The 18131-nt window shown below is 40.6% G+C and overlaps 1 pseudogene; it reads left to right on the forward strand.

Annotated features, from left to right (window-relative positions):
* Positions 1-1297: 1297 nt before the first annotated feature.
* Positions 1298-18131, forward strand: part of LOC115142953 (calcium-dependent secretion activator 1-like) — a 155195-nt pseudogene continuing 138361 nt past the window's right edge.

Consider the following 18131-nt stretch of genomic DNA (forward strand, 5'->3'; position numbering starts at 1 on the left):
TTGGGAGGAATCTTAGACCATTCCTCTATACAGAATCTTTCCAGATCCTTCATATCTTTCATCTGTGCTTTAAGGACGGTTTTCAATGGGGTTGAAGTCCAGAAACTGAGACGGCCATTGCAACATTTAGATTTTGTGGTTAATGAACCATTTCTTTGGTGGATTTTGTTGTGCGCTTGGGGCTATTGTCTTACTGGAAGATACACTTGCAGCCACGTTTTACCCTCCTGGCAGATGTAACTAGGTAATTGGCTAAAATGTTGTGGAACTAGTAATCTCTTCTGTCAGGCTTCTTCTTCTTTGGACTTCATATGGCAGGTTGGCAACCAACTTTAAGGTGCATTACCATCACCAGCTGGACTGAAGCTGGGACCTCAGTTCATCTTTCAATGAACTGTGCTCCTAAAAACCAATGAGGAGATGGGCGAGGCGGGACTTGCAGCGTGTCCAGCGTCACAAGTGGAACCAAGTTCTATTTTAGCTTCTGGCTATGCAGATGCTACTTGACATGTGCCAGCAGTGCGGATGCAATGATTGAATTACATGTATGTGTACATATATTTTGCAATTCTCGTGCACGTGAGGCCAGCGGTGTGGTCAGTATGTTAGCTTCACTGTCCAAACAAATACATATAGGGGAGTGTATTTACATGTACCTTATACCCCAACTGAATTGAACTGTGAATTCACGTAAATTAATTTGAAATAGAGATGTGAAAAAATGTAGGCCTCCTGTGATTGGTACAGTGGACACAGTACACTGTAACAAAACATCAACCAATACAGTGGTCAATATTCGACATTCGTTCAAAGTCAACGGGTGTAAGTAATCCTTGCTTTAGCCAGGCTGTATCACAACCGGACGTGATTAGGAGTCCCATAGGGTGGCGCACAATTGGCCCAGCGTCGTCTGGGTTTGGCTGGTGTAGGCCGTCATTGTAAACACGAATTTGTTCTTAACTGACTTGCCTATTTAAATATAATATTAAATAAAAATAAATATATACAATTACTCTACCGAGCGAAGGCAGACGCCAGCGAACAGATTCAGCACCATGGCCAGTTCCTCTTCTCGCGCCTGCGCCTGTTCTAGAGCTCTGCTGACAGGAAGAGGCCATCGCTCGCGCTTTTCATTGAAGGAGCTGCTTTCACTCATAGGAGCCCCCCCCCCTCTTTCTAGCATATCCGCTGTTTTCACTCATAGCCGCCCCCTCCCCCCTCCTCACACATCCGCTGCTTTCACTCATAGGCGCCCCCCTCCCTCCCTCCTTCTCGCACATCCGCGTCTGTGGTGCAGGCGGAGATTGATGTGCTGTGTCTGTGCGCGTGCAGCATCTCAGCTCTCTCTCCATCCATAAGTAGTATTTTCTGGCATCCTTCAGAAAAGGCTCAACAGATTCAGTTTTCTTTCGATTCGAGGATTATATTAAATTCTAAAGCAGATACAGGTTTAAATTCAGTTTAGGTGACAATCCAAATTCTTATCAAATTCACAAATATTGAGAATAGGAGTTCTGCAAGGCGACATCCTCTGTAAGACAGCAAAATGTTGGATCCGTCATCCAGTGAGGAGGAATCGGATGGTGGGATGGTGGAGGAGGAACACCATCACAAGGAGGCATCGGCACCCCAGAGCGGAGCCCGCATCTCTCCAAGCCGGACCAGCGAGAGCTCCGGCGGTCTTGCGCCCAGCAGCAGCCGCAGTAGCGCTCGCCCGACCAGCCCGAGCCCGTCAGCTGCCAGCGAGCAGGATAAGGTAGAGGAGGCGAATTTGCAGAAGGAAGAAGAGGAGCGCAAAAAGAAGTTGCAACTATATGTATTTGTGATGCGGTGCATTGCATACCCGTTCAATGCAAAACAGCCCACAGATATGGCGAGACGACAACAGAAGGTAAGCTACCCACGGTGGAATGGACGTAAATAATCACGTGTAAACGAATAGCCTACTTTTCACATCAATGATTAGCTAGATGCTCTCTTACAGGACCTTAAAAAAGGCCGGATAAAGGCTACGTCAATAATAAGCCCATACTATCCCACAAACTCACACTAAATAGCCTACCATCATATCACAGCAATAGCTATACATTGACCTTCTCCTTCATACACTGTTTACATGAATGTAGAATGTCGCTGAATTCAGCCATGCATAGGCTAATGACAGTTACGATGTGGGTTCGTATTGAACCATCAGCACTGCAGAGCCATGCGGATGGCTGTTAGATAAAACATTCGTTTCTACATACAGTCATCAACTGCAGGGCCTTGCACATCATCCAAACCATGCACGGTGTCATTTATACACTTCTATTGCGGAAGGGAATATTTTGAATATAACCTAAATAAATAAGTGTCATTGCAGTTCTACGCATCACCACAGTCATGTGACTAGTTTTCATTCGCGGTCTTGAGCTGTGTGTGCTACTCCGGTTGTTGGATGAAATTGTAGCCTTTTTGCGCCGTCACTTGCCCAGTTCATTCATTTTCCCAAGGTGACTTATAGTAGCCTAAGCCCTAAAGGTCCGGACAACATTGAACACATTCGGGAGGCCTGCATATTTTCTGTTTAGCGGGGATAATACAGGCAGCCTATAGCACAGGGCTAATACCTTTTTCTTCATAGAAATTGAATTATTGAATCCGTTTCTGTTCATATTTGATTTGGTCACGTGTCCACAATACGTGACCTATCTACTGCTTAGATAGGGCCATTTATGGTTTATTTCTCGCCGTTTGGTGAATACATTCAGACTTAAATATATACCCCATATTTATTAAAACAAATTATAAACTGTTCCTATACCCTCTAAAAGGGTTACTGTGAATTTGACAGTAGTTTACAGGCTGCTCGGTGGCAAGTCCAATTCTGTATTTCATATTACAGTACACCTAATATAATACACCTAATATACTATATATAGTAATGACACAGTACAATAATGTAAAATTGACTGCATTATACTGTACAAAACAATGTAAATGCTACTGTGTAATCGAAATGAATGAATGAATCATTGCATGATTGAATGAAATTCATTGAGGGGAGGGGTCTGTATTTCATCAGCATTTTACTGTAATTATAGGGTGGGCTGCTAGGTGAAATGGTACATATTACAGTATATTAATACACATTTATTATTTTATATCACTTGCACTTCTAGAAGTCTTAATAAAGGCTTCTAAACTGGAAGCAACTACTGGGCAAAACAGACCAAAAGGATATGTCAAAAATGTTTAAGGCTTGCTGCCTCTCCAATTGGTACCCTGTAAAAGTTGAAGGTATCACCACATTAGTTAAATTGGTATATCATTCTTACTCATGGGTGCAACAAATATAGCCTCTCATAAGACGCACCTCAAAATATGTTAATGAGACAGAAACAGCAATACCATGCAACCACTAGTGGTCAAAGTTATTTTTTGTTGCTTTTTTGGTGTGGAATTACAGTACCATTTGAAATGCAGCAATTATTTGCACCGCACACAACATTTTCCCACAATGCAGCATCATTTATAGCATGCTGCTGTAAAACCTTTCAGAGTATTTTACTGTTGATAATACCCCAAATTACTGTATCATTTATTGTTTTCTGTTACAGTGTAAGCTACCATGTAGGCTAGATATGTCAGAATTTGAGAACATATTGTACTGGTGTCTTTCGGTGGACACTTATCAACGGTCATGGGATGCTGCCCAATCGACGCAACATGTCCACAAGAAAACAGGAAAAATATAGAATGGTTAACGGAATAACGGTTTCTTCAATATTACAGAGGATTCGGAAAGTATTCAGACCCCATGACTTTTTCTACATTTTGTTACGTTAAAGCCTTATTCTAAAATTGATTCAATCATTTTTTTACCCCCTCATCAATCTACATCAACCCCACAATGACCAAGCAAAAACAGTTTTTTAGAAATGTTTGCAAATTTATTTAAAAGAAAATCAGAAATATCACATTTACATAAGTATTCAGACCCTTTACTCAGTAATTTGTTGAAGCACCTTTGGCAGCGATTACAGCCTCCAGTCTTCTTGGGTATAATGCTACTTGGCACACATGTATTTAGGGAGTTTCTCCCATCTCTCTCTGCAGATCCTCTCATGCTCTGTCAGGTTAGATGGGGAGCGTTGCTGCACAGCTATTTTCAGGTCCCTGCAGAGATGTTCGATAGAGTTCAAGTCTGGGCTTTGGCTGGGCTGCTCAAGAACATTCAGAGACTTGTCCTGAAGCCACTCCTGTGCTGTCTTGACTGTGTGCTTAGAGTCATTGTCCTGTTGGAAGGTGAACCTTCGCACAAGTCTGAGATCCTGAGTGCTCTGGAGCAGGTTTTCATCAAGGATCTCACTGTACTTTGCTCTGTTCATCTTTCCCTCAAACTTGACTAGTTTCCCATTCCCTGCCTGAAAAACCTCCCCACAGCATGATTCTGCCACCACTATGATTCACCGTAGGGATGGTGCCAGGTTTCCTCCAGACGTGACGCTTGGCATTCAGGCCAAAAAGTTCAATCTTGGCTTCATCAGACCAGAGAATCTTGTTTCTCATGCTCTGATAGTCCTTTAGGTGCCCTTTGGCAAACTCCAAGTGTGCTGTCATGTGCTTTTTCTGAAGAGTGGCTTCCATTTGCCACTCTACCATAAAGGTCTGATTGGTGGAGTGATGCAGAGATGGTTGTCCTTTTGGAAGGTTCTCCCATCTCCACAGAGGAATTCTGGACCTCTGTTAAAGTGACCATCGGATTCTTGGTCTAGAAAGAGTCTTGGTGGTTCCAAACTTCTTTAATTTAAGAATGATGGAAGCCACTGTGTTATTGGGGACCTTCAATGCTTCCCCAGATCTGTGCCTCGACAAAATCCTGTCTTGGAGCTCTACGGACAATTCCTTTGAGCTCATGGCTTGGCTTTTGCTCTGACATGCACTGTCAACTGTGGGACCTTATATAGACAGGTGTGTGCCTTTCCAAATCATGCCCAATCAATTGAATTGACCACAGGTGGACTCCAATCAAGTTGTAGAAACATCTCAAGGATGATCAATGGACACATGATGCACATGAGCTCAATTTTGAGTCTCACAGCAAAGGGTCTGAATACATGTAAATAAGGTATTTCTGTTTTTAATGTTTTATAAATTTGTTTTCACTTTGTCATTATGGGCTATTGTGTGTAGACTGATGAGGATACTTTAAAAAAACTATATATTTTAGAATAAGGCTGTAACATAACAAAATGTGGAAAAAGTCCAGTGGTCTGAGTACTTTCTGAATGCACTGTACATTGCTACATGTAATAGTTCCCATTGTAATTAAGATGTTGATGCATGTTGTGGATGAGTGGGTATCGATCAATGGTTCCTATGATCAAATGCAAAAGCATTGACCCATGGCGATTAGCTCAAATTTTCATAACGGCGTCCTTTTGTCAGCACTAACGGAGACTAACTCCACCATGAGGCATGGCTACTAGGCCAAAGCCCGTGGGCAATTTCATCGTTTTTTTGTAGGGTTTTTGGATAAGCGTTGAAAATAAGGTTTGTGGTAAACACAGGTTTAGGAGATCTTAGGGTAACGTTGGGTAACTAGCCTCCCGGGGTAACTGCAATGCAAGTCAACGGTACCTAAATGACGCTTTTCCAAATAATGCCCAAAATCCAAAATGTAATTAGTGCAATTAGCCTGTGGTATTATCATTATATTATCTTATTACCTCTACCGACCTAATGCACAAACCCACACCAATAGAACTCGCCAGCTTGTAGTCCTGAAAAACAGAAATGAGTTAGCATTTTCTACTTCTGGTTCGTTCGCCATTCCGGTTTTGAAAATGAATGGGGAAAGAATGTGATTTTGGGATATACGCCAAAAATAAGGCCTGAGGTTAATACAGGCTTAGGATATCTTTTACGTTTTTTTTTCTATGAGATAATATTAGTCAGTTAACATCACCTTTATAAATGATGAAATCTTTATATGCTTTATGTACATGTTTTGATAACATGAATGCTTCAAAATATTCACCAAAAGTGAGGTTAGCTGATTAAGATTATCTCACGAAACGTATAGGGTAACTTGGGGTAACTAGCCCCCCCTAAGAACAATGTCCAATTGCTAACACAAAAAAACAAGTTTGGTAAAAATGTGGTATATGGATGATGGTCATGCTTAGGCAAACAAACTACAATTCAGGCTGTAACACAACAAAATGTGGAATAAGTCAAGGGGTATTAATCATTTCTGAAGGCACTGTAGGTCTATGTTTCTTCTTTTGCCTCAATGTTGCAACAACCCCACTCTATACCATAGGATTTTTTTTTATATTACACCAGTCTTAAATTCATTTCACTAGCCTATATTCATAATTTTCCAAAAATAATATCTACGTACAGTACTTCCTGTCATGTCAGAGACATTGCACCACAAGAGGAAAATGTCAAAGTTGTTCAGGTCTCATAAATATCTGTCTGTTCTTCAATGAGGCACAGCACACATTCACAATGAGGCACAGCACACATTCACAATGAGGCACAGCACACATTCAGGCTATGTCCCAAATGGCACCCTATTCCGTACGCTACTACTTTTGACCAGAGCCCTATGGGGCCTGGTGACAAGTAGTGCACTATAAAGGGAATAGGATGCCATTTGGGATGAAGCCTCAGTTAATTCCTGTTCACTCAATGCCAGACAAAAGCTTCTTCATATCTGTGATGACTCATGGGAGTAAGTCAGCACTGCACTGCATTGTACGCAATGATGGGATAAAGTGCATTTAGCATATTTACATATTATTATCTCCTATTAGAGGAGGCTGGTAAGCAGGTTGACGTTTATTGGGATGATTCTTGTCCTGGAGGCAGAGCAGAGCAATTTACACTAGATGGGCCAGCTGCAAAGTCAAAATTGGCAGTATATTGTAAAAATGTATGAAAACAAAAATGAGATTCTTGGTCTTAATTTAATGTTAGGGTTATAGGCAGATTGTTAGCAGTGTGGTTAAGGTTAGGGTTAAGGGTTAGATTTCAAATCTGATTTTATGAATTTGTGGCTGTGACAGCTAGTGACTACCCTTCAGAGTTGCTCCCAGTACATGAGTCAACCCACTAAATGCCAACCTGTGGCTGGTGAGGGGTGGACGGCTCATAATAATTGCCAGAATGGAGTAAATGGAATGGAGTCACGTCAAACACATGGAAACGTGCTTGCTGTGTTTGATACAATTCCATGAATTCCAATCCATTACTATGAGCCCATCCCCCAATTCAAAGAGCCACCAGCCACCACTGTCTTTTATCCCCATCCCTACTAGCAACAGTCGTGTATATAAATGTATAAACTGTATCTATAGGTATGTCAATCCTATTGAATGTATGTTTAGATTAAATGGAAGCCACCACAGTGCCTATGTGTAACGATTCTCCTCCTCTTCTGAGGAGGAGTAGGAAATATCGGACCAATGCGCAGCGTGGTAAGTGTCCATGGTGTTTATTATAACCGGAACACTGAAACAAAAACAAAAGTAGAACAAAACGCAACAGTTCTATCAGATAGTCACACAAAACACTAAACAGAAAATAATCACACACAACTCCAAATGGGAAAACAGGCTACCTAAGTATGGTTCTCAATCAGAGACAACGATTGCCAGCTGCCTCTGATTGGGAACCATACCAGGCCAAACACATAGAGATAGAAAACATAGAACACAAAACATAGAATGCCCACCCCAACTCACGCCCTGACCAAACTAAAATAGAGACATAAAAAAGGAACTAAAGTTAGGATGTGACACTATGGAGTGTATTATACATAGATTAAATGGAAGCCACATACAGTTATCTGGTATCCTTTACTAGAGACGCTGCCTTTGATAATGGAATGCAAGCAATTCTGAGGCCTGTTGATATGACTAGTTTCCAGCTCAATAGCATACTGTACATTCCCTGTATGCACGAAATGTATGCAGTTGCAAATTTTCTAGGGGGTCATGAACTGTATAGACAAGCAGTGCTTGACTTGGACTGAAATAAGGGCTGGTACTCATATTAGGTTCCAATACGGTTTACATTTAGGTGCAGGAGCTTCACAATACTTTTTATCTTATATTCTATAAGAGGAAAAGGAGCTCAAGCAATAGAACATTTGAGGTACCGGTACTCAGCTCCGGTGAGCTTCTGCCAAGTCGAGAACTGTAGCCAACCATGTCTATATGATGATATAGAGTTACCAAATCCACTGGGCACTGAGCAGAGGGGTTTAGATTGAAATAAAGGTTGAAGTCAGATATTACTTTAAGGCATTAATGCTAAGTCTCAACTTCTAGATAGGGAACTGATAAGCCAGACAGACACATTTACCAGCCATTACCATATTGCCTACCTACTCTTTGAGCCCCACAGAGGAACCACACAGTGGAACCATGGCTGCATTACAAATGGCACCGTACTCCTTATATAGTCCACTACTTTTGACCAGAGCCCTATGGACCCTAGTGCACTATATAGGGAATAGACTTCCATTTGGGACACAGCCTCTGACTCAGTCTACTCAGCACCATGAGTCATAAATGTCACTACCAACTGAGACCATTAGGTAAAAGATGAAATCATTGCTCTGAACTTCACTGATCTATTCTTGTGACTGAGTTTGGCGTCAGACTTAATAAAATATAGTCTTTTCTATGGCTCCAGATTGAAACCTCACTGAAATCTCACTGATATAAAGGAATTTGAGACAAGAAATACAGTATATGAGTATTTGTGATTTTCTGCAACATGCATTTCTGTAGTAGTAAAGGAGTAATTCTCCAGTACCCCTTGTTTCATATATTTCATTTTAAAGAAAGAAAAACATTGATCACAGGATTAATCCCCCCCCAAAAAAACGAACTGTTGTGTAGTCATTACCCTTTCTCATGAATCCAGACTTACATTTATCGTTACATATAATTTCCCTTTAGAAGCCCATTGATAATCAAACCAATGGCTCACCACTTTTCACATTTGCCCGATGGTGGATACATACAAAAATAATATACAGACTATGGCTATTTCCTATAGTTCCACATTAGTCACAGGAATAGGATGAAAGCATTTGGGTAATGAAAGGACTTGAAAGTCCCCCTGTCTAACTGCCTGGCGAACGAGAGGAGCAGCTAGGCTGCAGCATCATAATCCGTTATTAGGACTTGTGGCTGGCACACTAACAGAACTGTTCACTGGGGCGATCAGTGTGAAAGAGGCCTGGTTGGTTGGTTAGTTACTTAGTGACTTACTGACAGACAGACAGACAGACAGACAGACAGACAGACAGACAGACAGACAGACAGACAGACAGACAGACAGACAGACAGACAGACAGACAGACAGACAGACAGACAGACAGAGGCAGCAAAGGCAGACAGACAGACAGACAGACAGACAGACAGACAGACAGACAGACAGACAGACAGACAGACAGACAGACAGACAGACAGAGGCAGCAAAGGCAGATGCAAATGTGCCGGGCTGTTGCTTCTTGAAGTGCAGCGCAGTGACCCTGTGAAAGACACAACATAATGGGGCAATTACTGACTGTCGCTTCCTTTTGAGGCACGTGAACAATAATTTATTCAGTCTGAAAGCTCTTATTCTCTCTCAGCTAAAGGGAAAGGTGGCATACTGTAAACAGTGCTTCTTTGCTGTCAATTGGTGTTTTGTTAAAAACCAAACATGTTTGAGTCCGTGTGTATGCATATATGTACATTATTCATGCGTTACATTATTTCAATGCAGACTTGGGTAGTAACACGCTATAAGTAACACTTTACATGTACTCAAGTCATTGTTTTTAGTAACTAGTATTTTCTTGGAACTCGGTCGGCAGCAAAACAATAATATATATATATATATATATATATACAGTACCAGTCAAAAGTTTGGACACCCCAACTAATTTCAGGGTTTTTCTTTATTTTTACTATGTTCTATATTGTAGAATAATAGTGAAGGCATTACAACTATGAAATAACACATAGGGAATCATGTAGTAACCAAAAAAGTGTTAAATTTGTAAGTCGCTCTGGATAAGAGCGTCTGCTAAATGACTTAAATGTAAATGTTAAATGTTAAACAAATCAAAATTAATTTATATTGAGATTATTCAAAGTAGCCACGATTAGCCTTAATGACAGTTTTTCACACTCTTGTCATTCTCTCAAACAGCTTCACAAGGTAGTCACCTGGAATGCATTTCAATTAACAGGTGTACATTGTTAAAAGTTCATTTGTGGAATTTCTTTCCTTCTTAATGTGTTTGAGCCTATCAGTTGTGTTGTGACAAGGTAGGGTTGGTATACAGAAGACAGACGTATTTGGTAAAAGACCAAGTCCATATTATGGCATAACAGCTCAAATAATTGTTATTTTATTTATTTAACTAGGCAAGTCAGTTAAGAACAAAATCTTATTTACAATGACGGCCTACCCCGGCCAAACATGGACGACTGTAAGGGTTTTCCTGTGGTGAAGGAGAGGCGGACCAAAACGCAGCGTGGTTATATTGATTCATGTTTAATTAAAAAAGATAAACACGAACACTACAAAACAATAAATGTGGAAAACCAAAAACAGCCCTATCTGGTGCAAAACACAGAGACAGGAACAATCACCCACAAAACCCAACACAAAACAGGCTACCTAAATATGGTTCCCAATCAGAGACAATGACAAACACCTGCCTCTGATTGAGAACCATATCAGGCCAAACATAGAAATAGACAAACCAGACACACAACATAGAATGCCCACCCAGCTCACGTCCTGACCAACACTAAAAACAAGGAAAACACATACGAACGATGGTCAGAACGTGACAACGACGCTGTCTAGGCTGTGGGTAACTGGTGAAAGGAGTCAGGCGCAGGAGAGCTTAGATGTGTGGACAAGGTATTTAATTCAACAAAACACCAGTACAAACACAATACTATGGTGCTGGAAAAATACCGGAACCATGAAATAAACAGGCGTCAATAACAAATCCCACCAACAATATACCAGCCGTCAGATACAGCCTTACAAACAAGCACACAAACATGGGGGAAATCAGAGGGTTAAATAATGAACATGTAATGGGGGAATTGAAACCAGGTGTGTAAAAAACAAATACAAAACAAATGGAAAATGAAAAGTTTATTGGTGATGGCTCGAAGGCCGGTGATGTCGACCGCCGAACGCTGCTCGAACAAGAAGAGGGGCTGACTCCGGCGGAAGGCGAGACAAACCCAGGGCCAATTGTGCACCGTCCTATGGGACTCCCAATCATAGCCAGTTGTGATACAGCTTGGAATCAAACCAGGGTCTGTAGTGACACCTCTAGCATTGAGATGCAGTGCCTTAACCTTATACCGCAGCACCACTCAGGAGCAAAGAGAAATGACAGCCCATCATTACTTTAAGACATGAGGGTCAGTCAATCTGGAAAATTTCAAGAACTTTGAAAGTTTCTTCAAGGGCAGTCGCAAAAAAACATCAAGAACTATGAAACTGGCTCTCATGAGGACTGCCACAGGAAAGGAATCCTCTGCTGCAGAGGATACGTTCAATAGACTTACCTGCCTCAGAAATTGCTGCCTAAATAAATGTTTCAGAGTTCAAGTTACAGACACATCTCAACATCAACTGTTCAGAAGAGACTGCGTGAATCAGGCCTTCATGGTCAAATTGCTGCAAAGAAACCACTACTAAAGGACACCAATAAGAATAAGAGACTTAAGGGCCAAGAAACACGAGCAATGGACATTAGACCGGTGGAAATCTGTCCTTTGCTCTGATGAGTCCAAATGTTGAGGTTTGTGGCCTACCCAACCGCTCGGCGGCGTCCACATGGTCCTAAAGCACACGGAATTCTCGTGTGTATCACATTCCAATGATAAAACTGGGGGGAACAAAACGTGAAAGTTCTGTTACTTAGATTTATATTATGTTATAAACTGGGTTGTTCGAGCCCTGAATGCTGATTGGCTGACAGCCATGGTATACCAAGGGTATGACAAAACACATAGGGTAACAGTTTATAATAGCAATAATGCACCTCGGGGGTTTGTGATATATGGCCAATATACCACTGTTAAGGGCTGTGTCCAGGCACTAGGCGCTGCGTTGTGCATAAGAGCTGTGGTATATTGGTCATATACCACACCCCATCGAGCCTTATTACTTAAATATATGATGGCCCGGTGAGGTTTTGGAAACCCTCTGGGCCAGTCAATCTTTCATATCAGTGGCCCGCTTGGGCCAGTGAAAGAAAATATTGGAATTATGCTATTTTCTATCGAGACTATATATCTGATGAAAAAACAGATGACTTCCTTAAGCTGTTAGTTCGTTATGTAGATTATTTATGACGCACACAGCCTGAGCAGAATAGGTTATCATTTTACGGGCAGCAAGAGTGCGCAGCTGTCAACTGGTTGTCTGTGGAGCAGCTCACAAAAGAACGACAGCGGTCTGGTCGGTAGGAAAGACGTTTCAATTTATGACATCTACCAGTAAATGCTAAGGCAGCAATGGGTATGCTTTGGTCTGAAGTTTTCCTTGGACCCTGAAGTTGAAATGCATTAAATTCTATATCGGGCAGAAATTAGCGTTTAAATCAGGAATGTTTCCTCTCAAGACCTCTACAAGCCAGAATGTTGAATCAAATTATATTTGAACTCAGGCACTACTTAAAACCAGTTGTCCCTGTAGTTGGTCCTGTCGCAGGTAGGAATGTGAGACAATTTAAAGTATAATTAAATCAACTTTTCGAAGCGCTGGTTGTGCGTTCAGATTTCTATCACCTTAAGCATGTTCACAAGATGATAATACATGCACGCCACGCATGCATACTTGCTGAGCTGGTGCATGTATTTACATGGTTCTGTGCATGCTTCAGGTGATAGAAATCTGAATGGACAACCAGTGCTTTCATAAGGTGATTTAATTATACCTTTCTGTGGAGATATTGTCTCACATTCCTTCTTGAAAAAGAACCAACCGCACGGACAACCGGTAAAGTCAGTTAAAACATCATTGTAATCAACATTCTGGCTTGTACAGCTTGTGAGAGGAAATTTTCCAAACAAACGTATTCCATTAATCTCAGACTGTGAACCAGAGGTATCTCAGTCTGATTGTCAGGCAAGTTTGAAGTCTTGGTTAAATCTTTGCGATGCACAATTCAGTCATGTGCTATTTGAATGACATTTTGTAAGGCTTTCCCAAAAAACTTTCCCAATTAAATGTTGACTGCAAAGTAGAATTACCTGGCAGAATGATATCCTGATGATTTGTACTGTATCAATTGGATCAGCATTTGTTTTGCAAACTCTGCCATCATATGTACATCGCTGTACATTGTAGCCTATAGTAGGCTACAGAAACACTGCTAGCCAAACACAACTGAATTGCACAGTCTGTCAACAAGTGGTGTTGGTCGTGGTGCTGGCAGGTTTAAATAATAAATGAATGTCAAATCAATTGCACTAAGTTGTTGTTCTTTTTGTTTGCTGTCACAGCTTACCATAAGGTATAAAAAATTTGCAAACACAATTTGTAACTAGTACTCAAGTTCTTTTCTGACCAGATACTTCTTTATTTTTTAAAAATTGTTTCTTTGAGGGCTATTTTTGAATAAATTGCATTCTAAGTATCAGTATTTTACTTAGTGGAACTGACAGTGTTTTAACTACTTTGTAGATATGAATCAGACAATCGTAATATCAGTCAAAAATATCAATTACACAGTTAATGCTAAAAAAACAATTGTATAAGAGGTTTAAAAATAGATTATATTTGACTCAACATTCCATGACGTACACTAAAGCATTGTTGGCAGAATAGATGGATGAAGTTCAATGCATGATAATTAATCAATACATTTCTTGGTAGTTCAACATTTTTTGCTATCAGGTTGTAAATCAAAGCTGTCCTGGTACAATGTTTGCTGCCTCCATTCTGGATGCACTGTTTCAGTTTCAATGACTCAATATTTTGGACAAAAACATATGAATATAACTAAGGCTGGGAATGTTAATATAATCAAACTAGCAAGGGCAATGATCACAAGTCAGTCATAACGTGGCTAATATTCTAGCGTAGCTATTTAAGTAGCAAGCTAAAACACAGAGCCTAACATTATCTAGATAGCTAGCTAGCTGCTAGCAGGACATCATGTCATTGGAGGAGTGAGTAAGTGACTTTTTACCCTCATATCGTTTTTTTTGGTGGCTACACAGCTAGAGATGCAACTCATTCAATTATGTTGAATGAATGTTATTCATCGACTGTTATTCAGTTAGCATACCTCTTGCTTTTGCAAATTCACTCTGTCTAGCTATATACTCCGATTTCATAGCACTCTTGTCTGAGTGTGCCAGAGCGCAGAATAACTGATGCATTTACGAATGTGCAAGACTCATTGAATATGACCGGTGTCAGTAAATGTCAGCAAAAAAGTTAAGAGTTAGTCAGGAACACTCTATATCACATGGAAACAGCCTAACCAGCTCTGCTAGGGCGAGTGAAATAGCCAGTGAGGTGTTCTCTCATTTGTGTCTGGAAGTAACTAGCTAGCAAGCTAGCTAACTTTAGCCAGTTAGCTTGGGTGCTTGGTTGGGACAACGCATGCATTAGCAGGCAAGCTGCAGAAGTACGAGCAGGCTGTTCCCCATCATTTATCAGTGCGATTTTGACAGCCAACTAGCTGAAAAAGTTTGAGAGGGTTTATCTAATGTTCCTTCGTTAGATTTGAGCTAATCTTGCACTGGTTAGCATTAGTTGTTGATCTTGTTGATGTGTATTTATGATGTGCATATAGGGAAAGTTAGCCTACCATGTTATGGTTGTTTGATCAATAAGACTGTAAAGATCCCAAATGTAAGAGGGCTCCTTTGGTATTAACATATTTGCAGAAATCCATTAAAGTGTATTTTGTGGCTTTTGCCGAATGCGTTCAAATTATCGAAAGTCGCGCTGTTGCAACTGCCTGTAAACACAAAGTCCAGTTCAAAGTGAATGATGGCAGGCCCTTGTGGCAAACAGCTTGTTTGCATGTAGGGCTACTGTGATTGGCTATGGCGCACCGGTCTGTGTAGCCTACCGTCGTGGAGGAGACAGATATTTTTATTTTTATTACTGCAGTACTTGTCGCACGACCGCTTTCCCACTATACTGCTATGGAATTTTCACAAATTCCTTAGTATACGTTCACAAAAAAATTAAAATTCACAAACATTCTAAGAATTTATGAAAATGTGAAAATGACCAGATCTAAGTGCTCGCTAGTCTGAAAATGTAAAAACTTTTAAATATATTTTTTTTTTAAGTGTCATATTCTTCCTGAGGGTGTATATGAACAGATTTTAATAAAATTCATGATGCTAAAATGCTGTCAGTTCCACTTTAAGTACACATTTTCAGTGCTCTACCCACCTCTTGTGACAATGCCTCTGTGGCTGGACTTTCTACTAGAGTTTGTTTGGGTATTAAGAATGTCAGTGGATTACTCAAACCAAATTCTACCTTAGTATGTGTAGGGGGGAAGGGGGTGCAATGCTCAGGGCAGGGTCCCTCCCTTCATCCATCCATCTGAGAAACACCAATTCCCTGCAGTTGAGACTTTACTCAAACCTCCATCAACCCATCTGCTTATGAGTCGCTGACTCTCCACAATAGACTGTCATGAGATGAGCTAACCCACTAATTCCTGGGTCCAGTGCCCCACCACTGCTCCTCGGCTACTCCTCTGCTGCCTGGAAACGGGGAACAACCGCAGGGGAGCTATGCAGCGCAAGCCTGATGATTTCATTGTGAACCAGATTGGGATGCAAATCAGTGGCGCATTAAGAGATTGATTAAATTAGCATTCTTGGAATATAGTAAAGCCTCTATTCAATTTGTTCCTCTGATCCTCCGCATGCCGATTGGTCCTCACGGGTCTTTTAATGATGCTGGTGAAGATGAAGATGTGCCAAAATGGCCTTTTCTCGAAATAGTATGGAAATTAGCATGGCTAGTGTTTGTGTGTGTTTTCTTGTGACCTGTTGACCTATTGTGGGACAGAATTTGCATGTCTATATATACAACAGGGTCCAAAATTATTGACATCCTTGATAAAGATGAGCAAAAATTACTGTATAAAATGAATAATTCAAATACTGAGCTACATGTAACTGCCAAAATAAAGGAAACACCAACGTAAAGTTTCTTAATAGGGCGTTGGGCCACCACGAGCCAGAACACCTTCAATGCACCGTGGCATTGATTCTACAAGTGTCTGGAACTCTATTGGAGAGATGAGACACCATTCTTCCATGACAAATTCTATATTTTGGTGTTTTGTTGATTGTGGTGGAGAACGCTCATAAGTGTTCAATTTGGTTGACATCTGGTGCCTGAGACGGCAATAGGCAACCTGTGGTTTCAATTGAAGAGGGCAGTCCATAAGCGCAGATAAAGGACATCAAGGATCTGGAGAGATTCTGTATGGATGAATGGTCTAAGATCCCTCCCATTGTGTTCTTCAAAATCATAAAACATTTTGTTAAATATTGTTAAATAAAATTCTCTGAGGAATTGTGTTGGTATAAAATAATACAATCAAATTTGCATAAGATAAAGCACAGAATTTGAATAATGTATTAATGTAGCCTAGTAGGTTAGAGCGTTGGGCCAGAGCTGACAAGGTTAAAATCCCTGAGCTGACAAGGTAAAAATCTGTTAAAAGGAAGTTAACCCACTGTTCCTAGGCCGTCATTGTAAATAAGAATTTGTTCTTAATTCACTTGCCTTAGTTAAATAAATACAAATATGTTGCTCAACTTTATCAAGGGTATCAAGAATTTTGGACCCCACTGTATGTCTATCTGAGTGTTTGTCTAAGTGTTTGAAGTGAAGATGAGATGGAAATAAGCTGAATAAAGACTGCTCTCTAATTTTCATTACTAATACTACCAGTGACGTGGTGCATGATATCGGACACAGATCAAGAGAGTGGGCTGCAAAGATCGTATGGATTGACGGACAAAGTGAGCGTAATGGTCAGACTCTGTTCAAAGGGATGAGGGCTGGCTGCCGTTTGGTCGATCAACGCGGACAGAGACGGAAGAGAGACCACTAATTGGCAAGAAACCTGAACGAAAGAGAAAGAGGAAAAAGATGTAAAGCTGGGAAAGAGATGTAGCGAAGTAACTGGTTCAAGTGGGTCAAAAGAGTGTAGGGAATAGGGTGCCATTTGGGACACGGGTGTTCAGTGAGGAGAGACTCTGATGAAAGGTTAGGATTTGGAGCATTAATGCTGTATTAATATAACAAGTTAAGTGAAGTGGATAGGCCGAGCTCATTAGCCACATGAAAGCCAGGGTCAGATCTGGGCGATATATACAAGTAGGGATAATGAAGGGAATAGATGGCGTTAGGTAGAGCAGTATGGTTTTAAATAGCCATGCAGGGCTGCATTTTATTCCAATAACATGTTCCCTCCCTCAATCTCCCCTCATTCACTCTCATAATGTGAGCTTGTACACTGTCCCTCATGGATTTAAAGTCATTTCCACTTATTCGTAAATGTAAATATTATATTTTTTTCACCTATGTTTTTAACTTGTTTGTTTTACTGCTTATTTATCAATTCAATATCCATGTATTTCAGTGTATATGGCTGAGATGTGGATACTATTAAACTGGGACTGGTTAGAGGAATATGGTGGAAAAGCTCTCCAACCATCCTTGCAACAATGTAATGCTTTTAAATGCATGAGGGTGAGTGAATGAGTGCACACTTCTGTAGAAAGGTAGATAGTCAGAACACAGCCAGTGTCTGGAACAGTATAAGTCTCCACCTAAAGATGAATCTGTTACTAGTGCTGAGCGATTAGTGTTTTTTTTTTAAATAATCAAAGTTTTCCATTTTGGTTTCGATCATGTTTTAAAACATGAAATGCATTATGAAATAATGACATTAAAATGATTTTAGAGCTTCCCTCAGCCACCACCTGCCCTTTCCCTGATGCTGACAGTGGGTTGAATGCTTTAACAACACAGAGTAAAATAATTAATAAGAGCCCCCATGATGGTAGAGAATGGCTAATACTGTGTATCACTTATTAACCATA

Source organism: Oncorhynchus nerka, linkage group LG15 (assembly GCF_034236695.1).
Source record: "Oncorhynchus nerka isolate Pitt River linkage group LG15, Oner_Uvic_2.0, whole genome shotgun sequence".
In the NCBI taxonomy this organism is placed as follows: domain Eukaryota; kingdom Metazoa; phylum Chordata; class Actinopteri; order Salmoniformes; family Salmonidae; genus Oncorhynchus; species Oncorhynchus nerka.